Source organism: Cryptomeria japonica, chromosome 2 (genome assembly GCF_030272615.1).
Source record: "Cryptomeria japonica chromosome 2, Sugi_1.0, whole genome shotgun sequence".
Lineage (NCBI taxonomy): Eukaryota > Viridiplantae > Streptophyta > Pinopsida > Cupressales > Cupressaceae > Cryptomeria > Cryptomeria japonica.
Window position 1 is genome coordinate 602,196,406 of NC_081406.1, and position 9,912 is coordinate 602,206,317.

Consider the following 9,912-nt stretch of genomic DNA (forward strand, 5'->3'; position numbering starts at 1 on the left):
TTTACCCTCAACCAGTAAAAGACCTGATAAAACTAAAAGATTCCCAACAACATAGTGATAAGCCTAACCAGAGAAACATCTGATAGTAGATCACTAAGAGTGAATGATATTAAGGACATCAATGTGAGATTTGTGAGTATGGTGCTAGGATACAAGACTACACATGCTAATAGGCTAAATTCAGTTTCTAGTCTTTGTATACATAGTGCATATGAGATGGCCAACAACAATGCAATGATGGATGTATGTGAATGGCTGAAAGATGAACTTATTGACAACCTAAAAAAGATCAAAGGTGACAAGAAAGGCACATCCTGCTTTGGAAACCTTTTTGTATGTTTGATGTTGTATTTCACTAAGGAGATTCTCGGTACAGGACCCAAAGACTGGCAATGATATACCGGTAGGAAAACAACTACATGAAGCTTTCACTGGCATGGGAACAAAAAAGGACAACAACATAATTGAATACTTTAAAACCTTCTAGGCTAAGATGAGAGCTAGAGAAAGATTACCACAAAGTATAGTAGACAAGTATGACAAATAAATATGTTTTGTCATCAAGAAAGATGAGACATGGATGGAAGTTGTACTCCCTAGGACTATATGGGTGACTAAAATGGGTTATGAGGTAGATATTAACATTCTGAAAACATATGCAGAAGCCTTAATGGATGCACCAAGAGAACCATCAGAACAAGTTTTTGGCAGTGCAAAAACTATTGAAAGTGGTGTAAAAACAATGAAGAAAAGGAAGAAAATAGAAAAATTTATCAGAGATGCTTCTAAGAAAGTAAAAGAAATCAAGGAAAATGTAATGAACATCAGTGGCATATCGGCCAGTGAGCTTGAAGGACTACAATTGGAGGCACACATTTCACCGGTTGGCACATCTTCTGGAACCGAGAGTGACAAGACAACATAGTTTAAAAGAGTAGAAAGGAGGAAGAGAAAACCTTCACCGGTACCCTCTCCTTCACCTAAGAGAACAAGGACCTTGAGGATGAAACAATAGGCAATAAGGGAACTGGCCAAGAAACTAACTCCTAAGAAGAAACAGAAACTAGTCACTCCTTCATTGGATAATTTGTTAAATGAAATAACTGATGATGGAAATTTGGCTAATGTGAGTAAACTGTATAATTCATTTAATGATTCTGACAAGGAAATCATTGAGAACAATATTATTTTACACTTGGACATATATAAGAAAGACTTAATTGAAGTTGTGGATAATTTACCAAATGAACTGTATAGAATATTGGATGCAAAAAGGATAGCAGTGATGGAATTAGATAAGAAAATAAAAGTTGAAAAACTTCTAGTTATTCATCCTGTGAATTCAAAAGAGGAAATTGATGAATTGATTTGTGAGGCTAATAGATCCATTTTTGCTAGTGGGCACCGACAAGTAAGTTTAATGATAGGAAGAGTAAGTGAGATTGCAAAAGAGATTGCTGATAACTCAGATATATTTTTTGTGGAAAAAGAAAAACAAGATGAAAGGAACCGACCAAAGAAGACATTCAAAGTGTATCAGAAGTGTATCAGAAGGATAAGGATAAGGGCAAAGGAAAGATTGGTGGAATTTCGAACATCAAGATTACTGATAATATACCACCACCACCTTTAGATACTGCACTGGTACACACAGATGATACACCAGTCTTTGACACTGAAGGTATCACATATGATGATACAAATCTTGAATCTAAGATACTTTTTACCATGAATGTGGATACTCAGGAAGTAAATATTGTTGTGGATAAGGATAGTACAAAGGTTAAGAATGATAATATTGATAGTAGCAACATAGCTGAGAAACTGGTAGAGACTGTTGAGGTTAAGATCCCAACCCAAATAGAGCAACCATTAGATACAGGAAAACCTACTGAAGAAAAAGATGCTGGCACAAGGCCACCGGAGACAGAGATACTAATAGATGAACTTACTAAAAAACCTAGAGAGGCAGAGGTACATACTGAGGTAGAGAAACTGGAAATCACTGAGACACCTAAACAATCAGACAAACCTTTATAGGTTGAAATGCAAACTCAGACTGATCCACCAGAGGTTAACACAAACAAAATGGTTACTAATGTTGGAAGCATAGAGGTAATAAAGGTAATTGGTCAGGCATCTGACACTTCAACAAGTGAATTTAGACCTACAAATGTTATTGAAGTACTTTTAGATTCAATCAAGAAGATAACAGACTGCAATGCATTGGCCTACAAGGCAATTGATAACACTTTACCAATTCTGAAGCTGATTGCACCAAATTGTAACACTGATCACATCAAGGATTCTATAGGAAAATTGAACACACTATCAAATTTTATTACTGATAATGTAATAACCATTGACAAGGTAAATGAGGACACCTTTAGGGAGAAAGTTGAAAAGGAAAAGGACAAATTATTTGAAGACACAATAAAGAAGTGCACAAAACACATGAATACACTATTACTGGCACTGAACTCTACAATTTTGGAATACAAGGAGCTTTACAAGGAAACATGCAAACCCCATCTTTTGACAAAGGACTTAGAAAAGGAGACCAACAAAGTACAGAAAGAAATAGATGACATAGCTGATAACATAATTGTTTCATCCAAACCTATATCAATTATTGAGCAGGAAATAACAGGTTTTGAGGAAAAAATGGAGAAACTTGAGAAACAGAAGGCAAGGATTAAGTCTAATGCCCGAGAACTTAACTATAAACTTGGTTCTAAGTTGGACAATTTTATCTCTCTATGAAATGAAATCTCTAAGGCATTACTTCAAGGAGAGCGATCATCAGAAGAACACATGCACTATCTGACCAACATGATCCAATAGACCAAGGCACCCTGACCGACAACAAAAGATTCATGCAGAGTCTAAATTTTGTTTAGGCAAACATCTTTCAGATTGTAACCAACTAGTTACAAACTTTGAGGTGAAATTTTTGCACTCATTTGATTATTTTTGACAATCTTTGTCATTGATGTCAAAGGGGGACTAGTGGAGAGAAAAATACTTATTCAGAGAAGATCATTTGCTCAGGGGGAGAACATTTTTTTGGAAACTTTTTGGACTTCATTTTTTGGAACAGTTTTTGGATTTTTCTCATGAGTGTTGCCATCAATGCCAAAGGGGGATATTGTTGGCATTCTACACTCTTATGAGAATAGTTGTTGTTGTCATTGATGGCAACCATCTGGCAACCATCTGGAAACCAACTGGCAACCATCTGGCAACAAACTAGCATTCATCTGGTAAGCCACTAGCAGTTACCGGCACCGGCAATAGACTTCTACATACACCAGCAAGCACATCACAGACAACAACAACAATGCATACCAACACTCCAGCCGACAAGGAATAAACTTTTGTTTATTGTATTTTAATGTAATTATCTTTTGTAAAGCCAACATGATACATTGTAAAAGACTCATATATATGTATGAGATCTTATAGGTCATTTTGAGCAATGATGGTATGAGAGAATGTAGAAAGTAAGAAAATAAGGATGTTATATGCGAATGCATAAGGAAATTTTTTTATAAGGTTTTGGTTATAGACTGAGCTTAAACTGATACTGTACTTGGTATAGTTGATGCTAATTTGAAGAAGTACATTGTATTGGATTTCATAATCCACTTTTGTAGTCAGTGTGACTCTTATTGAGCAGTGAGCTCTAAGCACTTGGCCTTCCTGCATGTGTAGGCCCCTCATTGTAAGTAATATTTATTCATTGGCCAGTGAGTGAATATTGTGGGTCACAAATCCCACCCAGGTTTTTCCCACACCGGGTTTCCTCATTAAATATTTTATGTTATGGTGTGTTCTCTATGTTGTCTCTATTATTCTTATTTACCAGTACACTATTTTGGGATGCAAAGTTCTTAATAAGTTTAAATATTTTGTTAACCGGTTAGACACTGATTCACCCCCCCCTCTCAGTATCTTTGGGACTGTCATTATTCCTAACATAGTGCACCAATTGAAGTGTTTCCTAGACTAAGTAGACAAAGCAAGCAATTTTAAAATTAAAAATTTGCCAAAGTTCTTGAACCAATATTATTAGTAGTTTTTTAATAATACCCCTCCTCCAAGCACACAAGTTAGGTAAATTTTAGATCCAAAAGACATTGTGAAATAGGGGTCTTTGACAAGACCATTTTTGATAGATTCAAATATCTAATTTTCCATGAGTTCTTTTGCATCATAAAAAACATAACACCTGTAAAATTTCACGACATTTCCAGAAATGTAAGAAAATCCAAAAAATTTGCTAATTTGCTCCAAAAATTATTTTTTTATGAAATATCATAAACAATTCATAGAAAATCGAAACTTGATCCAAAAAATATGATTTTTTTAGTAGAAACTCTTGATAGCCTTCCAAACTTGCATAAAACAATTCTTGCAAATATTCCAAGCAGTTTGTGAGATATGATCAAAATAATGTAAAAACCTAATTTTAAAGATTTGATTGTTTATGGAATATTTGACATCAAAATTAAAATCACAAAGAACATATCCTGTGTATAATTCTTATAAATTTCCAAAACTGTATAAAATTTGACAAATTCGCTCATTTCTCTCACAATTAATTTTTTATGAAAATGCATAAATAATTCATAGAAAATTCAAATATGCTCCAAAAAAGATGAGTTTTTTACTGATCACTTTGGATACTCTTCTTGACATGCAAAAAGAATTTATGCAAAACTTCCAAGTTGTTTATGAGATCTTATCAAAATAATGAAAAACCCTAATTTTTAAAAATCCAATTTTTTATGAAATATTTTGTATCAAAATTTAAATCACAAAAAATAGATCCCTATATAATTATGATAACTTTCCAAAATTGTAAAAAATTCTGAAAAATTCGCTCATTTGCTCTCAAAATTAATTTTTTATGAAAACTCATAAAAAAATTCATAATAAATTCAAATATGCTCCAAAAATCTTGAGTTATGGATTGAGAGCTCTTGATACTGTCCTCAACCTACAAACAAAATTTGGTGCAAAATTTCTAAGGTGTTTGTGAGATCGGATCAAATCTCTCCAAGATCTTGATCTTGTGTTCAGAACCCTAGCTACTTAAGGTTATTCTCCGAATTGTTTTACAAAAGAGCAATATAGGGTTAGAAAAACCTGCAAAAAACATAGATCTAACAAAAATCCATGTCCCACCGGGCGTGCCAAAATTTATATGGTAAAAAATGAATAATGGAAATAACAATATTAAAAGACTAAATGAATTCAACCACAAAACCCTAGCCTAACAACAACAAAGATCCACCTTAACATATGAAGATTACCTAAGACAATGAAAATCAACAAAATCAAAAAGATTATACCATCACATGTCCATTAGGGTTTGAATCTTCATTCTTTCTATCTCTATTGATCTTGCTTGATATATTTGCTCTTAGATTTTATGTGTGCACAAGAGCTCAACAAAGAACAGAAATGTGGTTGATAACTTGATCGCATAAGATTGATTAGACAATTACAATGCTTAGGGTTGATAATGAAGCAAGCATCCTCTTATATAGAAGACACTGTAAGAAATGGAGGGATAAGATTAAGAGGTGTACAGATAAATGGTCGGCTAGGATTAAAGGGTAGGTAGTGTAGGAATTAGGAGATGAATGACATGTGTCATGGGTAGAAAAGGCTAATGAATTAATTAAATAAATAAAGATTTATTTAAATAATAGAGGAAATGGGATCAATTAAATAAATAAAAGTATTTAATTAATTTAAGAAAAGGGACAATTTATATAAATAAAAATATTTATTTAAATAACAAAAAGGCTAGAAAAGGATAAATGAATTAATTAAATAAATAAAGATTTATTTAATTAATAGAAGAATTAGGCTTAAATAATTAAAGAAATAAAAATATTTATTTAATTAGGTAGGACAATTTTAGGTGTCTACGGTACCTATTTTGGTGTATCTATAGCCCCATAGTGGATCCATTCCTAGATCAATACTTATAGATCCCTAGACAATAGATTTATTTTTTACTATTTTAGGCTTTGCCTTTTTACATTTTTTGGTTTTTTAGTCTTTAGAATTTATAACTTGCTATTTTGATCATTATTGCTCACCATTGCTCTATAAGTTTCTATTTTTAATGATTTTTTTGCTATCTTTTATCATTCTATTATGAAGGTTTCACCTTTCATGGTTTCTATTTTATTAGTTTTCCTACCTCTTTATCATGTTGTAAGCATAGAGCAATAGGTTCCACAATAGGTTTGTTGAGCATGAGAAGGCCATAGTAGAAGCTAATGTATCATCATTATCCTAAAATGAGTCATTTGAAGGAGAATTAAGAGCATGAATAGTATAGTGATCTTTACTAGCATTCCTACAACAAGTCACAATTCCTTTATGATGCAGGAGAGCATAAGTTATAACTAAGTGACCAATTGATAGGAAACTTGTAACAACATTGATAAAGGACGCCCTCATAATCAAATAGTTGAGTCCAAGGCTAATCCCCAACCATCAAAACCACATCCTCGTGAAGAGGCTTGGAGATATCAACATCCACTAGAATGCAATAAAAAGTAGAGTGCCCCATATAGGTGTTAGGAATCCCACAGATACTAAGACATGCAGAACATATTATAATAGTGCACTGGTATGCAAGAAATAATGCAATGAATAGAATTAAAAGCATCCACATGAAAAGAACACCATAACACAAGGATTTAACAAGGAAACCCGGTGTGGGAAAAACCACGGTGGGATTTGTAACCCATAATATTCACTTACTGGCCAATAAGAGAATATTACTTACAAGAGGGGCCTGCACATGCAGGAAGGCCAATTGCCTAGAGCTCACTGCTCAATGGGAAGTCTCACTGACTTACAATGTGGATTATACAAATCCAATAACTTGTACTGCTTTACAATAGCATCTATAATGCTTGATCCAATACCAGTTTGTGCTCTGTTCTTTACATAAAACCTCTAACCTATATTTCGCATGATAGGTTTGCCTAATATCTTCTTGTTTTTGCTTACATTGTTTTTTTACCTTACTTACAAAATGTCTATGATGATCTCTTTTATATATAAGAGTCATTTTACAATGATATCAAGTCGGCTTACAAAGTTTTTACAATAATAAACAAAATATAATATAACAAAATCATATCGGCCTTTGTGCTGGTATACTTCCTTTCTTTGTGTCAGTGCCGGTGTCCTGAGTGCCGGTGTAGAGTGTGTTTGTTGATGCCGGTGAACTATCTTGCCGATGTAAAGCCTTGTTGGTGTAATGCCTTGCTAGTGTAATAGGATTGTAAGGTTGCCATCAATGACAAAACCTTGAATCACCTACAATGTCTCATTGGAGTGTGCATATGCCAACAATCTCCCCCTTTGGCATTGATGGCAACACTCATGAGAAATTTCAAAAGTGTATACAAAAATGTGAAGTCCAAAAATGTTACCAAAAATGTGTGTGCTCCCCCTGAGCATATGATTCTGTGATGTTAAATTTTCTCATCCCATTACTCCCCCTTTGGCATCAATGACAAAGGTTGTCAAGATGTCAGTAGAGTTTTTAGTTTCAACCTTGTAACTGGGTAGTTACAATTTGAAATAGATCTGCCAAAATCAAGTTTATACTCTCCATAAACTTTTTACTATCTCTTATTGTTGTCTCTGTCCTTTTAGCTATGTCGGTGAGATGCTACAAATGCTCTGCCGATGTTTTCTATCCCTGTATCATTGCCTCAGATATTTCCTTTCACAATGATGCTAGATAGTCCAATCTTGGACTCAGTTTTAATCTTAGATGCTTTGCCTTATTCACTATTCTCTCCATTTCTCTTTCCAATTTAAGTAATTCTTCCTCAAAATTTGTAATCTTTTGCTCAAAAACTGATAATGTATCAAGTGAGTTAACAAAATTATCTGCAAGTTTATTGATTTCATCCTGTACCTTGCTCATCTTCTTATCTATATCTACAGTCAAAAAGTTTGTCTTACAGGTGTCTTTGTACAGAGTTTTGTACTCTTTCAATAAATTACACAGTTTCGGTAGAAGTGTATCAAAATTTCTAGTACACTTCTTTATCTGCTCATCAAAGAATCTTTTCTTTTCAATTTCCAATTTATCCTTGAGTGTCTCTTCCTTTATTTGTCCTCTTCTTCTTCTTGGGTGTCAGTTTCTTCTTCTTTGGTGTAGCCTTTCTTATCGAAGATCTCACTGCTTGTTGTTTTTGTCTTGTCCTCCTAGGTGAGGGTGTGGTTGCCGGTGAGGGATCTCTTTTCCTTACAGCTCTCTTGAAAGTTGCAGGAATGTCATTCTTTGAAGATGTGCCTACCGGTGTTAGGTGAGTTTTAGGTTGTCGAGCTACTAACTCATCTTCTCTTATACCGGTTTGTTCCATTACTTTATCCTTGATTTCCTTTGCTTGCCTAGAACCTTTTCTTACAAATGCCTCAACCTTTTTCACTCTTTTCTTAGATTGTATTTGGCTTTCAATAGTTTCTGCACTACCAAATACATTTTCCTTAGGTTCTTTAGGGGCTTCCAGAAGTGCTTTAGTATAAGTTTCAATTATATGATCATCTGTTTCGTAGCCCATCTTTGTTACCCAAACTATCCTAGGGATGACTGCTTCCATCTAGATCTCATCCTTATATTTGTCAACAATCTTTTGTGATAATCTGATTCTTTTCTTCATTTTGGCCTTAAGTGCTTGAAAGAAATCATGGATGTTGTTTTCCTTATCTTCTCCCATATTATTGAATAGTTTTGTTAGTTGTTTACCTACCGGTATGTCATATCCAAGTTCTTTGTAGCCTATACCGAGAACCTGTTTGGTTATATGTAGCATCAGACATACTAGCAGATTTCCAAACCTGAAAGTTCCTTTCTTGTCCTTCTTAATCTTGCCTAAGTTGTCAATTAATTCGTCCTTCAACCACTCACATACATCAATCTTTGCATTATCTGTGACCATGTCATAAGCACTCTTAATGCACAAACTTGACACTGAATTGAGTCTATTTGCATGAGTTGCCTTATATCCTAATATCATGCTGATAAATCTTACATTAGTATCTTTTACATCATTGACTCTTAAGGACATTTTATTAGATGTGGCACCAGTTAATTGAGTAACTAGGTCATTGGAAACCTTCTTAGTTTTGTCTGGCCTTTTATCAGTGGTTTGTAACCTTGTGACAACTTTCACAGCTTCCTTGGTGATTTTGTGAATTGTATCTAACCAGAAAAATTCAATATATACCCTATTTAAGACTATCCTAATCACATCCTTGGGGAATTCAGGAATGCTAAGGATCTCTGTAAATCCTAGTGTTTCAATGATCTTATGTTCTGGTTTCACATTTCTGGAGTTATCACATATGACAGTTTTAAACATGGTTTTAATCTCTTCATCTCCTAGTTCCTCAATGTTGTAGTAAATGTAAATTGTGGGGTCTTCAACATAAACAACTCCCTTAGGAATTTGAGAAAAAGCACCTAAAGTATCATCTTTCTTGCTACTTCGGGAACTAATTGAAATATAGGCCTAGGTCTTTTTATAACTTCGACAACAGTAGGGTTTGCTATATATTCAAGTGCAGAGGTGGATGCCATGATAAAATACCTTTTACTGCCTTTAGGATGGATGATTGCTTGAAGTGTTCTTGCCTCTTGCTCGAAATTCCTTAGCTCAGAATCTTCACACTCTTTGTAGGTTTGAAATCTCGGTGAAATGAAATGGAGCCAAAACCTCAAATTTATAGTGTTACTTTGCCATCTACCACATTAAATGCATGTCGGTTAAGTATTCACTTAACATTGTTTGTCGGTAATAAGTAATTTCCAACTTCTCATCTCTAACCAAGGGAATAATAGCACGTGTCATTAGATTGCCA